At 41.3% G+C, this 16,679-nt stretch overlaps 1 pseudogene; it reads right to left on the bottom strand.

Annotated features, from left to right (window-relative positions):
• Positions 1 to 1,012: 1,012 nt before the first annotated feature.
• Positions 1,013 to 2,438, bottom strand: LOC118670139 (annotated as a pseudogene).
• Positions 2,439 to 16,679: the final 14,241 nt, after the last annotated feature.

The following is a 16,679-nucleotide window of genomic DNA, read 5'->3' as shown; positions in this document are numbered from 1 at the left end:
CAACCCTAACAGATATCTATGGGAAGAGATTTGTAGGCAGAAAAAAACCCACAACACAACAAATGCAAAGACCCTGGGGAGGAAGTGTGCCTGGCAGATTAGAGGAAAGGCTATATATAGCAAAGCGTGGTGATCAGAGATGAGGTCAAACAGTAACCACACACCAGAGCACATAAGGTCTTACAGGTCTTATAATTCTTTTTTTTTTCTCAACTTCCAGCATCAATGTATTTTTCCTAGAATTTGGATACAATAACTGCAAGACAGTGCTCAATACTATTCAAACCTCACGTAAGGTTCCTAAACTACCTCAGCATTTGTAAATGTGAATTCACGTTCCAGTAAAACTGGAAAACTAAAATTTGACATACAAACAAATTTACTCAATATTGATGTAACTACAAAATTTTATGTTTAACATGTGGCCTTTACAGAATTTGGCCTTTAGAAACTAGCTTACAAACACAAAGTTACTCTTTGCTTACCTGTCCTAACCTATTTAATGTTACACCAACAGACCCCCTTTCCCATAGCTTTTACCATGAAGTGACAGGTGATTCAGTGGGGGAAAAAATCCCACAAAAACCCCCAAAGTTCCCACCCAGAAAAAAATGTTAACAGAACTATCCAACTGTAACGTATCAGCAGATATAACACTGGAAAGAGGTCATGGGCAACTCTGAAGTCTTTTACCTAAGTAGTATAACAGAAAGTTACAGTGTTGACCAAAAGAACACACAGGTTTCTCATTAAACTTTGTTATTTTAATGGGTCTCAAAATTCTGTGACAGATTTTTGGTCATGTTGTTTCCATTAAAAAATACTGATTTTAAAAACTAATAACTTAAAAACTGCCACACACACAAAAGAACCAAATGGTCCACAAAACATTCTCCTTTCCTTCTGAAGGTTTTACGATGCATTGTAATCATTAACCAGTCTTTTACTATTAAACTTAAATGGCCAATTGAGACACACAGTTCGGAGACCGTTCTTCCAACACTGATTGAGACTGGGGTGGCAAGTGTTGGAAATAATATTCATTTAGCCTTCTGAGCTTTCTGGGCAGACTTGGTGGCTTTGCCAGCTCCAGCTGCCTTCTTGTCCATTGCTTTGATGACACCCACAGCAACTGTCTGTCTCATGTCACGAACAGCGAAACGGCCCAGAGGAGGGTAGTCAGAGAAGCTCTCAACACTCATAGGCTTGCCAGGAATCATATCAATGATGGCAGCATCACCAGATTTCAAAAACTTGGGGCCATCTTCCAGCTTTTTCCCAGAATGACGATCAATCTCCTTCAGCTCAGGAAATTTGCAAGTGATGTGAACTGTGTGACCATCTGGCACAGGTGCATCTCCAGCACTGATCTGGCCTGGGTGGCTCAGGATAATCACCTGAGCTGTGAAGCCAGCTGCTTCCATTGGTGGCCATTTTCACTGTCACCAGCCACATGGCCATGGCGAACATCTTTGACAGACACGTTCTTGACGTTGAAGCCCACATGGTCCCCAGGAAGAGCTTCACTCAAAGCTTCATGGTGCATTTCAATAGGCTTCACTTCAGTTGTAACGTTGACTGGAGCAAAGTGTCCACCAGGCCAGGTTTGAGAACACCAATCTGCATTCAGCCTACAGGGACAGTACCAACACCGCCAACTTTGTAGACATCCTGAGGGGCAGACACAGGGGCTTGTCAGTTGGATGAGTTAGTGGCAGGATGCAATCCAGAGCTCCAAGCAGCGTGGTTTCACTGGCATTGCCATCTTTACGGGTGACCTTCCATCCCTTGAACCAAGGCATATTAGCACTTGGCTCCAGCATGTTGTCACCATTCCAACCAGAAATTGGCACAAATGCTACTGTGTCAGGGTTGTAGCCAATTTTCTTAATGTACGTGCCAACTTCTTTAACAATTTCCTCGTATCTTTTCTGGCTGTAGGGTGGCTCAGTGGAATCCATTTTGTTAACACCAACCATCAGCTGTTTCACACCCAGTGTGTAGGCCAGAAGGGCGTGCTCACGGGTCTGTCCATTCTTGGAGATGCCTGCTTCAAATCCACCAACACCAGCAGCAACCATCAGGACAGCACAGGCAGCCTGAGATGTGCCTGAAATCATGTTTTTGATGAAGTCTCTGTGCCCTGGGGCATCAATGATGGTCACATAATACTTGCTGGTCTCGAATGTCCACAGGGAGATGTCAATGGTGATACCTCGCTCCTGTTCAGCTTACAGTTTATCCAAGACCCAGGCATACTTGAAGGAGCCCTTCCCCATCTCAGCAGCCTCCTTCTCAAATTTCTCAATGGTTCTCTTGTCGATGCCCCCACATTTGTAGATCAGATGGCCAGTAGGGGTGGACTTGCCGGAATCCACATGTCCAATGATGACAATGTTGATGTGAGTCTTTTCCTTTCCCATCTTGGGTTTGAGTTACTGGTGGTTTTCACGACACCTGTGTTCTGGCGGCAAACCTGTTGTGAAAAAGCAGGTCTTATCATTCTTACAGAGCCATTGATATTTTTTTGAGTGCCAATGCTTTTTTTTTTTTTTTTTTTAATTCTGAGGGATGGGATTTTACAGAAGAGTTAGAATTGAAACGTGGAATGATTTAACTTACATTTTAAAAGAAACTCTCTCAGTGTGGACATTAGACTATAAGAGATAAGAGTTATTAAATTCTGAGTGTCACTGTTAAGATGTACCTACGTTACATGGGAAGGGAGAGTAATAGTTCTGATTAGTTGACCAGCTATTTCTTTTGGACCTTTCCAAGTAGCACCCATACTTTTTATCAGAGTGCATCTCTGGGAGGATTTGGGGAGTTTGGGGTGGCAGAATCATGCTTTTGACAATCCTTAAGGAAGGCAGAGAAAATTTGAGGGAAACAAAACATGAAGTCAAAGAATTACAAAGAGATGGGGGCGCATACTTAGGGAAAGTTAGAGCTCTAAAAAAATTTTTTTTAAATCAAAATAACAGTTTTTGAGCAACTAAACATTAAGTGCCATATAATAAAAATAGTGTTATGGTCTGAATGTTTACATCCCCCAAAACTCCTATGTTGAAATCCCAATGCCCAAGGTGATACGATTAGGAGGTGAAGTCTCTGGGAGGTACTTAAGGTCACGTGGGCGGGACCCTGTTGAATGAGCTCCAAGTCCTTAATAAAGAGGCCTGAGACAGCTCCCTGGGCCCTTTCAGCACCTGAGGATACAGGGGGAAGCCTGCAGTCTGCAGCCTGGGAGAGGGCCTTCACCAGAACAGACCATGCTGGCTCCCTGATCTTTGACTTCTAGCCTCCAGAGTTGTGAGGAATAAATTTCCATTGTCTGTAAGCCAACTAGTCTGTGGTATTTTATTATAGCAGCCCAAACAGACTAAGACAAAATTAACTGAGCATTTACTGTGCTCTAGGCAAAGTGTTCTGCTTATTTATCATTAATCCTTACGTCCTATGAGATATGTATTATTATTTGCACTTGACTGATGAGAAAACAGAGGCTATACCTTTGACTACCATAATGTGCTATAGACCTGACTGGGTTATATCTGACTGGGTGTGTGGGGCAGGGAAGCTGACATACACATGGGAAAATATTGGAATGATAGAAATAATCGCATGTTCACAGATTGAAAGACTTAATTTTATTAAGAGGGTAATATTCCCCAAATTGATCTACAGATTCAGTGCATTCCTGCCAAAAGCCCAGTAACTTTTTTTTCACAACAAAAGAAAAAAATCAGACTTCATCACAATTAAAAAACTTTTGTGCTACAAACAATAACATCAAGAATTTGAAAAGACAATCCACAGAATGGGAAACATTATTGCCAATCATACATTTGATAAGGGACTTGTACTTAGAACACACAAAGAACACTTATACCTCATAACAAAAAGATAAATAACTGAATTTTAAAGGGAGCAAAGGATCTGCATAGACATTTATCCAAAGGAGATAGAAAAATGACCAATAAGTACCAAACGATGGCTCATTGGCCCAGGGAAATGCACATCAAAATCACGAGATACCATTTCATACCCACTAGGTTGGCCACATCACAAAGGCAGATAATGACAAGGAGTGGTGAGGATGTGGAGGAAACGGAATCCCTATACACTGCTTGTGGGATTGTAAATGGTGTAGCTGCTTTGGAAAACAGCTTGGCAGTTCCTCAAAAAGTTAAATATAGAGTTACCAAATGACCCAGCATTTTCACTCCTGAGTATATTTCCAAGAGAATTGAAAACATATGTCCACATAAAAACTTGTACACAAAGTTTCGTGCCAGCATCATTCAAAATAGCCAAAAAATGGAAACAACTCCCATGTCCATGAACTTATGAATGGTGAGCAGAATGTGGTATATCCATACAGTGGTACTTTATTTGGCAATATAAGGGAATGAAGGACTGCAATGAAGTACTGGATGAAGCATGAAACATTACACTAAGTGAAAGAATCCATTCGCAAAAAATCACATATTGCATTTGTATAAAATGTTCAGAATTGGCAAATCTGTAAACACAGAAAGTAGATTTAGAGGTTGCCTAGGGGTGGGGGTTAGGGAAGTGCTGGGAAGAAGGGGGGTGACTACTAATGGGAACAGAGGTTGTTTTTCTTTTTTTAAGTGATGAAAATGTAAAATTGATTTTAATAATTACACAATTCTGTGAACCTACTTAAGAATATTGAATTACATACTTTAAGTAAGTGGTACATTATTTGAATTACTAGAGGCCCGGTGCACAAATTCGTACACAGGTGGGGTCCCTCGGCCTGGACAGCGATTGGGGCTGATTGGGGGGAGGGGGCGTCTGGTCTGGGGGAGGGACCGCGGGAGGTTGGCTGGCTGGCCCCCAAATTGGGGCCAATTGGGGGGGCATGCCAGCATAGGAGGTTGGCCAGCCATGGGAGGTTGGCTGTGGGAGCGCACTGACCACCAGAAGGCAGCTCCTGTGTTGAGAGACTGCCCGCTGGTGGTCAGTGCATGTTATAGCAACCGGTCAACTGGTCGTTTGGTCATCTGGTCGTACGGTTGTTCGGTTGCTTAGGCTTTTATATATATAGATAGGTCAATAAAGCTGTTAAAATATTTAACCAAATATTAGCTGTGTTAATCATAATGCATGGTTAATAAATGCAACAAAAGTATAGATAACTACAATCCTCATAGTTTTTTTTAACATGTTTTTATTGATTTTCAGAGAGAGGAAGGGAGAGGGAGAGAGAGATAGAAACATCAATGATGAGAATCACTGATTGGCTGCCTCCTGCATGCCCCCCACTGGGGATTGAGCCTGCAACCCAGGCATGTGCCCTTGGCCGGAATCAAATCTGGGACCCTTCAGTCTGCAGGCTCTATCCATTGAGCTAAACCAGCTAGGGCATGAGCACATTCTTTTGATGATGATGGCAGAGGGCAAAAGCACAGGTAGAAATATGCATGTCTGCTTGCATCACAAAGCATATTTTACAGTCAGACTCAGAGTTAAAATGAGAGGGTATTGCAAGGTTACGTGGCAAAGGGTGTTGTGAGGGGTTTGGGCTGACTACAAAGGTAGAGGGAACAGACCCCACAAGAGATCCCCTCACTTCTGATACCACCTGCAAGTTCAAGGGGTTCCCAAGACCCCTTTCAATAGGACTCATGGAACTCACTGAAAGCTATTATACTCATGGAGATGGCTTATCAGGGAAAGGGTACAGGTTAAATCAGACAAGGGTAGTCTAGGGAAGTATTAAATGTGGAGCTTCCATTGTTCTCTTTCCATAGCCAGGATGCATTACTTCCCCAGCATCAATGTGTGATGATACATATAGGATGTGCCAACCAAGGAAACTCACCCAAGCGCTGGTGTCCAGAATCTGTGCTGAGGTTCTGTCACCCAAAGTCCTCACCCTAAGTCACAGTGTTGGGTGTGGCCAACTCCCACCCTAAATCACATTGTTAGGCTATCCTGTGTGACTCAAGGCTCCCAAGCAAATAAGAGCACGCCCATCAGCTATGAGATTACCTCCCAGAAACTGAGGGCAAAAGGCAGACATCATTTGGGGCAAGGTAAGCATTTTTTTTTTTTAACCACACAGGAGTGGATACAGAAAGGAGGGAAGAATTGGGACTGTTAGTACAACCAGTCTAGCACAGTAGATCTATGAAAAGTATTTCTGCTCTGGTTGGTGTGGTTCAGTTGGTAGGAGTGTCGTCCCATACAATGAAAGATCGCAGGTTCTATTCCTGGTCAGGACACATACCCAGGTTGTGGGTTCCATCCCCGGTCAGGGTGCATAGCGGAGGCAACTGATCGATATTTCTCTTTCCCTCTCCTTTCCTCACTCTCTTTAAAAAAAAATCAATAAAAAGCATGTCCCAGGTAAGGATTTTTTTTTTAAAAAAAGTATTCCTTAAATTGGTAAAGGGTATGAAGCAGTGTTCTTTAACATCAGGACTGACTTCAGAGCTAACATTAACCATAGACTAATTATAGACTCTATAAGAAAGCATCCTTCTCTTTATCCCTCGTATCCATTAAGATCAAGACTAATTATGCCGTATTATAACTTTCTCCAAAGTCAATGAAATAGGTGTAAAATTCATCCACTTTGGTTCTATGATTAAAAAACAACAAAACAAGCCCTGCAGCCTGGCTCAGTTAGTTGGGCATCATCCCCTGCACTGAAAGGTTCCTGGTTCAATTCTCAGTCAGGGCACATGCCTAGGTTTTGGACTCAATCCCCAGTAGGGGGCATGCAGGAGGCAGCCCGTCAATGTTTCACTCTCACATGGATGTTTCTCTCTCTCTCTCACTCTCTCTCTCTCTCTCTCTCAAAGTCAATAAAAAATCTTAAAAAAAACCCAACAGAATGAAACCTCATACAATTCTATACTATAGCGTCCAATGATGATTACTTACATAAATATAGTAAGTACCTCATACTTTTCCAAGAACCTTCAAAATAACCATCTCAATTGATTCTCAAAATGACTTTCTTTTGCCTATATGGTAGAAGAAGAAAATTTCAGCATAAAAATTAAAGCTTTACTGTTAATGGTGGACTGGAAGAACCAAGGCTCACCGATTCTACCAGTGCTCCTTCCAGACCAAATATTTTTCTTCCGACCAAATACTGTACCTCTGTGACTGAATAAATCCTAGGTCCTAGATTCTCGAATCTTGCTTCACCAAATCAAGTTGAGATTTCTGGCATCCTTGCCTGGTTGGTTTGAGCTGTTAACACATTCATTTGGGTGGAAGAATGCATGGATTGGCCAAGCTCTACAAATCTTTCAGACAGCCAAGTCAAATGTATGTTTATAAACAGAAATATTTTTCTGAAATGTAATTGTTTTTTGTAAAATTTTTTAAAAATTTGTAAATGCTGGGGTCCAACCCCAGCAGGTCCAGGGGTCCCCAAAGGTGTGGACGGAGTCGGCGAAGAAGGAATGACACGGAGACAGCGTTCAGTTGATCAGCAGCCTAGCCAGGATCTCTAGCCAGGATCTCCAGCCAAGTTCTGGTCAGGATCTCCAGCGAAGTTCTGGTTAGGATCTCCAGCCAAGTTCTGGTTCGGTTCTCCAGCCAGGTTCTGTGTCCATGTTCTCTTGCTAGGTTCTCCAGCCAGGTTCTCCAGGTTCTCCAGCCAGGTTCAAGTCAGGTTCTCTTGCCATGTTCTCTTGCTGTGTTCTCCAGCCAGGTTCTGTCGCCAGGTTCTGTAGCTGGGTTCTTCAGCCAGGTTCAGTCACCAGGTTCTAGTCAGGTTCTCTTGCCATGTTCTATCCAGGTTCTGTAGCCAGGTTCTCTCGCTAGGTTCTGTCTCTAGGTTCTGTCTCCAGTTTCTGTCCAGGATCTTTTGCCATGTTCTCTCACTAGGTTCTGTCTCTAGGTTCTGTCTCCAGTTTCTGTCCAGGATCTTTTGCCATGTTCTCTCCAGCGAAGTTCTTCTGTCTCTAGGTTCTGTGTCTAGGTTCTGTGTCTAGATTCTGTGTCTAGGTCTGTGTCCTGTTGTCTTGTTACATCTGTATTTATACCAGTTGATTCCAATCCTATCAATCTCTATTCCAAAGGTTAGGGCATTTCTTATCTCCATTCCAGGGAGTAAAGATTATGTAGCTTAAGCATGATTGTTCGTAGTTAAAGTGATTAATTACCCGCCTGGCACTTAGTTAAGGGGTTTTATTCCCTCCCTAACTTCAGGGGAAAATCCCTACCTGGGGAAACAACCTTTCTCAGAGAGGTGGCCATATTAAGAACAGTATGCCATATATGCCAGGTCCCTTGAAACAGCAAGGATGGACCGGCTCCTGGCTTGTAAACATTTCCTATGCTTGACAGAATAGTTGTTGGATATTCCCATGAAAGCTATAGCACTTGAAAATATTTAGGATTCAAGCTGCTTATATTCAAAGAGTGATACATTGCTAAGGAAAGATACCAGAAAGTGGAAAAGGAGTAAATGGAATCTGATATAGCGGTTATGTTATTCATAAATCATTCACAGCCAACATTAATATATAACTTATCGCCCTAGCTGGTTTGGCTCAGTGGGTAGAGCATGCGGGACTGAAGGGTCCCTGCTTCGATTCTGCTCAAGGGCATATACCTTGGTTGCAGGCTCCTCCCTGGCCCGGGCCCTGGTCGGGGCTCGTGCAAGAAGCAACCAATTGATGTGTTTCTCTCACATCTTTATTTCTATCTTTCCCTCTCTCTTCTATTCTCTCTCTAAAAATCAGTGGAAAAATATCCTCGGAGGATTAAAAATTAATATATAACTTATTAATTAATATATTTCCAATGCCTGTTATAATGCCTGGCATAGTGTAGGTGCTCAGTAAACAACTGAATGAAGGAACAAATAAATAACTAAAATAGGCTTCTTTATTACAACAGTTGCTTGTTATAATATTCTTCTGACACCATTGTTTTACTTTTGGAAAACAAATACATCTCCTTTGGGAATTAGAAATTGTTTTTAGAACAAGAGAACAGTTGAGAGCTGAGTTGGAGTCCCTCTAAAAATGACTCATAATACTAGCGCTAGGATACTATATCAATTAAGGTATGTTTGGTTACTTGCGATTGAGAATTGAGAAAACTCAAGTTTAATTTGCTTAAATAAAAAGGACATTTATTGGATTGCCAAGTTAAAACATCCAACTATAGGTAAGGCCTCAGATACTATTGAATTAAGATTTTACTCGGTTTATCTTAGCTCTGACCTCTTTCATATGTTGGCTTTATCTGCAAGTTGGCTTCTATCATGGTAGGAAAGTGGCTGCCCGGAGATCTTGTTCTTTTCCAGGAGTATGTCCACCCTCAGACATGAAACAAAAGTATTGGTCTCTACTTTATTTGGATCAATTTAGGCTATAAGCTCTACGTTCTGAGCCCCTAACCAAACAATTCCTGAGGTCAAAGGAATGTAGGTCTCAAGGTGGATTTTCAGGGCCTTCTCATTGTCATCTGATCAGCAGACCCAGTGATGTCATGTTTCATAGGCCTTTTTCGGGGGGTTGAATGCCTTGTGGTAGGAATAGCCCCTTAGGGGGTGAATCAGGCTTCCTATGATTCTCAGATCTACAGTCTTGGATGTGAAATTCAATCACAGAATCAAGCTTCTCTTTCCCCAGCAGCATGGCCTGGATGCCTTAGGACTCTCTGGGGCCAGTTCAGCCAAGGGCATGTTGGGAGCCATGGCTGCTGACGCCTCTCACTTGCAAACATTTCTAAAGACCCATTTTCTCTCTCTTTTTCTGGAATTCCAACTACACCTATGTAGGATTGTTTGCTATTATCCCAGTTTCTGGATGTTCTATTCCATGTGTTTTTCACTTTTTTTCCTTCTGTATATTTGTTTGGATGATTTTATCTTTTTCTCCTCAGCTGTGTTGAGTACACCATAAGTCCATCAAAAGGATTATTCATCTCTGAATACCATGGGCTTTTTCCCTCCTAGTATTTTCATTTGACTCTTACAATTTCCATCTCTCTACTGAAATTCTCCGTTTACTCATGCATGTTGTTCATTTTTTTCAATCCTTATCTGATTGATTCCAACATCTGGCTCATCTCTGAGTCCATTTCTGTTTACTATTTTATCTCTTGACAATGGAATTTTTTGTTTGTTTTGGGTTTCATGGTTTTCTGATGAGTGTTGGACACTGTGTGCAGAACAGCATTATTTTCTGGAAAGTATTGTCCATACCTGGCAATGAACACACTTCTTCTTCTGTCAGGTTATTTTGTGGGGGGTTGGACCAATCTAATTAGTTGAGTTGGGCTGGGGCTTTGTTGTTGCTATAGTTACCTTTATTAAGTCACAGACTTCAATTTTCATTTTACTTTTTTAAGCAGGAAGGTGCTGTTTCCTGGGGTTTAGTGTGATGGCTGGGGTGCCAGAGGATTTTGCTCAGTGTTCCTGCTTTCCCCTGGGCTTTTGATTGTCCATACATTCTTATGCCACCAGAGAGGCTCTCTGTCCACACTCAGCTTTAGAATGGGTTTGGATGGAGATTCTCTGTTGTCCTGGTTCAGTCTCAATCTTAGGCCTTGTGTGCCTGTGCCTTGGGAGGTGGGACTTTTTCAGTCTACTCCTCTCTGTGGCAGCCAACTCAGCCTTTTATCTATGGTTTGTTTGGGGCAAGAATTTCCTACTCCTCCTTCAGCAATAGTGGACTTCAGCTTGCTATTAGTGTAGGAGCCTGAGGAAAAGAGGATTTCCTGCCTCTTCCCCAAAGATATAGGCCTTTTCCTCTATATTCCCCCCATTTACAAGAGATCGTTACCTGTGCCCTGGAGGCCTGAGAGTTTGCTGCCTCTTCTCCAGAGGCTTTGCTTTATAAGGCAGGAAAAAGAAGCCCTGGCTGGTTTGGCTCAGCGGATAGAGCATCGGCCTGTGGACTGGAGGAGTCCCGGGTTCAATTCCAGTCAGGGGCACATGCCCGGGTTGTAGGCTCGATCCCCAATGTATGGCGTGCAGGAGGCAGCCAATCGATGATTCTCACTCATCATTGATGTTTCTATCTCTCCTTCTCCCTTCCTCTCTGAAATCAATAAAAACATTTAAAAAAAGGTAAGAAAAAGAGTGAGGGGAGGCTTCATGTTGAACTCTCAGCAGCTACCAATTATCTCTATGCTTGCACCATTGAGGGGTTCTTCCTGGCCTCCTGCCCTGCCCATAATCATTCCTCTGAGCACCACTAAGACTGTGGGAAGAACTTAGGAGTGCAATCTCCCCTTGTGTCTGAGGTTCCCAGCTGAAATGCTGACCTACAATGGCCTTTAACGATTTGTTAAAATTTTTATTTTTTTCTTACTCTGTTAAGGATCTCAAATGGGTATCCTCATTTCTCCTTGGATCTCAGGTTACTTGTCTTTCAACCTCAGCAGTCTGATATGCTCAAGAGATTTTATGATTTTGTAGATTATCTGGCTTTTTTCTCATTGTGAAGGTAGGAGCAAAATTTTTTTGCAGTTTTCTACACCCTAAGCAGAGGTAGAAGTCAAACCTAAACTGAAAGGCTGGGCAATTTGTAAAGTCTTAATAAGATTGGAGAAGGGAGAGATGAACACTATCAGGTAGGCAACCCACAATGGGCATTTCAGGTACAAAATATAATCAATAAATACAATTCTGGTAATAGGCTTTATAAAGGAAAAGTCTGAGTTTCTTTGTTCAGGCAGTATATAGGTTAATATAGACGAGGTAACGCTGCAGTTATAAACAACTCTAAGTTTTAATGAGTCAGCATAACAGAAGTTGACTTTTTAGTCAGGCTACATATCCAGTGGAGATTGTCAGGGCAGGGCAGCGTTTGGGGCTCTGTTCACTGTAGGAACTCAGAGACCTGGACTGATGACGGCTTGGTACAAGCTTTCATGGCAACTACAGCAGTGGGGAGGGAACGTGGTGAAACACAATTTGATTTTCAAACATGTCATTTTCATTGGCCAAAGCAAGTTAGTTGGCCACAACTAATGTCAAAGAAGGTGGAGAAGAACAGACTTTTCAGTCTGGGAAGAGAAAAGCCCTAGAAATATTTGGTGAACAACACTAATAAATATCACAGGTAGCCTTCCCTGCCAACTAACAGCAGAAAAACACATGTAGTTAACAGTGGTTAACTCAAGTTGAGGAGAATGAAATCTAAAGAAATCACATATTAATTTTAAGTTAGAACTGTAAATAGTCAGAATTTTAGCCTTTACATAATTTTCCATTGCAATATGGAAATCTGCTTAATATTAAACTGATTATTGATTGAAGCCTATGATGGCCCCTGTCATTTCAAATCCAATAAGATTCAAATCTTCAGCTTCTCTACAAATTTGGCTCACTTTCTCAGCTTCCTTATTTTGGTTGTTGATAACACTATTCTGCCAGTTTTTCAAGCGAGAGGCTATGGCACAATTTTTATGTAACTAGTATGTCCTGCTTTATGAATTTGAAGGTACAATATGAGGTCATATGCTTTTAAATATATATCTATATATCCACATATATACATTTTATTTATTTTAAGAAAGATTTTTTTTTCTAATTTAGCAATGTCATCGATAGATCACACATTATCTGAAGCTATTTTTAAGAATATATTTTTATTGATTTCAGAGAGGAAGGGAGGAGGGATAGAAACATCAATGATGAGAATCATTGATCGGTTGCCTCCTGCACGCCCCCTACTGGGGATCGATCCTGCAACCCAAGCATGTGCCCTTGACTGGAATCGAACCCAGGACCCTTCAGTCCACAGGCCGACGCTCTATCCACTGAGCCAAACCAGCTAGGGCTATGTATATTTATTGATTTCAGAGAAGAAGGGAGAGGGAGAGAAAGAGAGAGAAACATCAATGATGAGAGAGAACCATTGATTGGCTGCCTCCTGCGCACCCCACACTGGGGACCCTGCCTGCAACCCGAGCATGTGCCCTGACCGTGAATTGGACCATAATCTTCTGGTTCATGTGCTTTTCAATATTAAAATCAAAGGTCTCAATGCTTTTGTCCTGCTTCTTGAGAGGTCTTTCTTCCTAGCGTCGTCGTCCTCAGATAATTTTCATTATCTCAAGAATGCTTAACTGGAGTCGGGTCAGTTCTAATCACCACATTCTCCTTTAGGAGAAAACATTAGGAAATTTACTCAGACTTGAAAAATGTCATTGTCTTCAGCCATTGCTTCAATCATGGTCACACGTGTGAGGGTATTGCTTTCTTACTGCTGCTAAGACAAATTACCACAAACTTGGTGGCTTAAACAATGCAGATTTATTGTCTTGCAGCTCAGAACTCTGACATGGGTCTCACGGAGCTAAAATCAAAAGGAAAAATCTGCATTTCTTTCTGGAGGCCTCCGAGGAGATTCTGTTTGACTTTTCCAATTTCTAGAGGCATCCCACATTCTTTGGTTCATGCCCCCCTCTCTCCATCTTAAATGAGTAATGTAGCAAAATCTGACTTTGCTTTCATCCTCACTTCTCTTTCTCTGATTAGAGCCAGGATAGTCTCTCAACTTTATTTAAGCAGATTGGGCCCACCCCGATAGTCTCCCTATGTAAAGGGCCTTAATTTAACCACACCCACAAAATTACTTTGCCAAGTAAGGGAATATATTCACAGGTTTTAGGAATTAGGATATGGGGCCATTATTCTGTGAGCATCCCTATTGAGGCCACATGATGTAGGCGGCTGGCTACTCCATTGCAGCCAGTGTCCTCAGTGCCATGCTGACAGGATGTTAATGGCTAGAGTGATTCCAGTTCCAGCTACCTTCCAGAATCCCTCATTTCTTTACTTTCATGTCCCTCCTCATGATTAAGAAGTCCCTATCAGTCATAGTCCCAAGGGTTAGTTCTACACCCAGTGGCATGTCAGTCATAGGAAAACCCATATTCCTACATTGCATTTATTTTGTTAAAGATAAAATACATAATGTTACTCAACTGTTTAAAATATGTCGGTGCCTTCCCAATGTACTTGCCACAGGCCCTGAACTAAAAACCTATCCTTTTGCATACCTATCTTACCGGTTCCGCCCTTGCTTACTGCATTACAATTATGCTGAATTTCTTTTTGCTTCTCAAATGCACCAAGCTTTCTCCTGCCACACAGTCCTCACATATGCTATTCTCTTTCTTTTGAATGCTCTTATTCACACCTTTCACCTGGATAACTGAGGTCTTAGTCCACTATCACTTCTTTAGTGACACTCTCCCCATGTTACCAGTCTAAATTATGTTCTTCCTATTATTTTTTTCCATAGCATTTTATTTTTTAATTACACTTATCGATATTTATTTTTTATTTAATTACTTAGTTACTTATTTGGTGTATTGCTGGTTTCCTTCAAAGGACTCTAGATTCAATGACAGCAGGATTCACATACCCAGCACTTAGCATAGTCTGGCTCATATAGGCATGCAAATATTTATTGGATGAACGTATTCTGATAGCCACAAGTGCAGGTTTTAACTCTATCCAATAACATTATAAACTCCTTAAAAACATAGATTAATTAAAATTTGATCTTCCATAGCCCAGTAGGCAGGGTCTAGGATGCAGTAACTAGGTGTCCATAAATATTTAATCAATGAATCTTGGATTTCTAGCCCAGACTCTACTTTCTTTTTCTAATTCACATAGCATAATATTTCTAAAATGTTGTTTCCATCATCTTAATCCCCAGCTAACAAAACCTATCCACTATCACCTATTCATAAAAACAACTTCATTCTCCTAACTCTCAAGTAAAGCTATGTAGTATTTTATAACCTTCACAATTAAAAGTTATCCATGTTCTTCAATGATTTTTAACTGTTTTATATGTGTGAATGCAGTTTGGTTAACAGCACCTTCAATAACAGAGTCTTCCATGTTGGCTTCCCTTTTTTGTTAACCATACAGGTGCTCAATGCCAAAGAAAGAAACACCATTTAAAATGCGAAATGAAAGCTCTTTTTATTATTTTCTATGTGTAGAAAAACTATGCTTGTTTGACAGTCTTTTTGTTGATTTTTTTTTTATTTCCGAGAGAAAGGGAGAGAGTTAGAAACATCAATGATGAGAATCATTGATGGGCTGCCTCCTGTACACCCCATAACGGGGATGGAGCCTGCAACCCAGGCAAGTGCCCTGACTGGGAATCCCAACGTGACCTCCTGGTTCATGGGTTGATGTTCAACCACTGAGCCACGCCGCAGTTTTCTTTAAGATGATGACACTAACTAGTCTGTTGTGGGTGTCCTCGTTAAATTCTGACAAAAATATTTCCTTCTGCCGTAGCTGGTTTGGCTCAGTGGATAGAGCGTCGGCCTGCGGACTGGAGGGTCCCGGGTTTGATTCCGGTCAAGGGCATGTGCCTTGGTTGCGGGCACATCCCCAGTGCGGGGTGTGCAGGAGGCGGCTGATCGATGTTTCTCACTCATCGATGTTTCTAACTCTCTATCCCTCTCCCTTCCTCTCTGTAAAAAATCAATAAAATATATATTAAAAAAATATTTCCTTTTATTGACTAAGCATTGATAAATACTAAATCTTTAATTAAAATTTCTCACATCCAATAATTGGAAGAATTTCCCATAGATTAGTTTCAGGCTCCCTACCCTTTCAACTTTGCTTCTCCTCCACTATCCATCTATTTTTGATGCTAGAACACAGGACACCTTAAAATAGCTATACATGTCTGGCCCTTCACCTTAGTTTTACAATGCTGGGTGGGTCAGCACCACGAATGGTAGAAGTATTCTTGCATGCCACTCCTACACCGCTGGCAATGTCATAACTATACATGGAAGTGACTATAACTTACAAAAATATACCCCATTAAACTCATACCAAATGTATTCTAATTCAACTTCCTTTCAGCTAAATTTTTTAAATGCCTGCTAGCCACTCCAACACCACTAGACGCGAGGAAGCCTGGCAGAGGGGAACTCGGTGAAGAAGGAATGAGCCGTCCAAAGGTCGCAGTTAAAATGTTTACACATTGCTGGGGCCTCTTAGCGTCACAGGAAATCTGCCTCAAGGCTTGGAGCTATTTTATTTACAGGGAAAATTGTCAGTTTTCACCAGTCAGGTCTGTACAGGGCCAATGGATAAGTTGGTTACAACCCTATTTGAGGCAAAGATTTTCTAGCAAATCTTGGCCTCCTGTGCCACGGGGCTGGTTCACTGCCCTTTGTTTAGACTAGTAGTTATCAAACTCTTTGGTCTTATGATCATTTCACACTCCTAAAAGGTATTGAGGCTCTAGCGGTTTAGCTCAGTGGATAGAGTGTCAGCCTGTGGACTGAAAGGTCCTGGATTCGATTCCGGTCAAGGGCACATGCCTGGGTTGCGGGCTCAATCCCCAGTTGGGGGCGTGCAGCTGATCAATGATTCTCTCTCATTACTGATGTTTCTATTTCTCTCTCCCTCTCCCTTCCTCTCTGAAATCAATAAAAAAAAAAAAATATATATATATATATATATATATATATATATATATATATATATATATATATATAAAAAGGTATTGAGGACTCCCAAAAGCTTTTATGTGGCTCATATCTATCAACATTTACTATATCAGGAGACAAAACAAACATAAAATACTTTTTATTAATTCATTTAAAACAATAATAAATCTGTTACATGTTAACATAAATGACATTTTAAAAATGAAAAAAAAAACTATATT

The sequence above is a fragment of the Myotis myotis genome, unplaced genomic scaffold (assembly GCF_014108235.1).
Source record: "Myotis myotis isolate mMyoMyo1 unplaced genomic scaffold, mMyoMyo1.p scaffold_m19_p_15, whole genome shotgun sequence".
Taxonomy (NCBI): domain Eukaryota; kingdom Metazoa; phylum Chordata; class Mammalia; order Chiroptera; family Vespertilionidae; genus Myotis; species Myotis myotis.
Note: the sequence above shows the minus strand (reverse complement) of the source record. Positions and strands in the feature narration are given on the sequence as shown.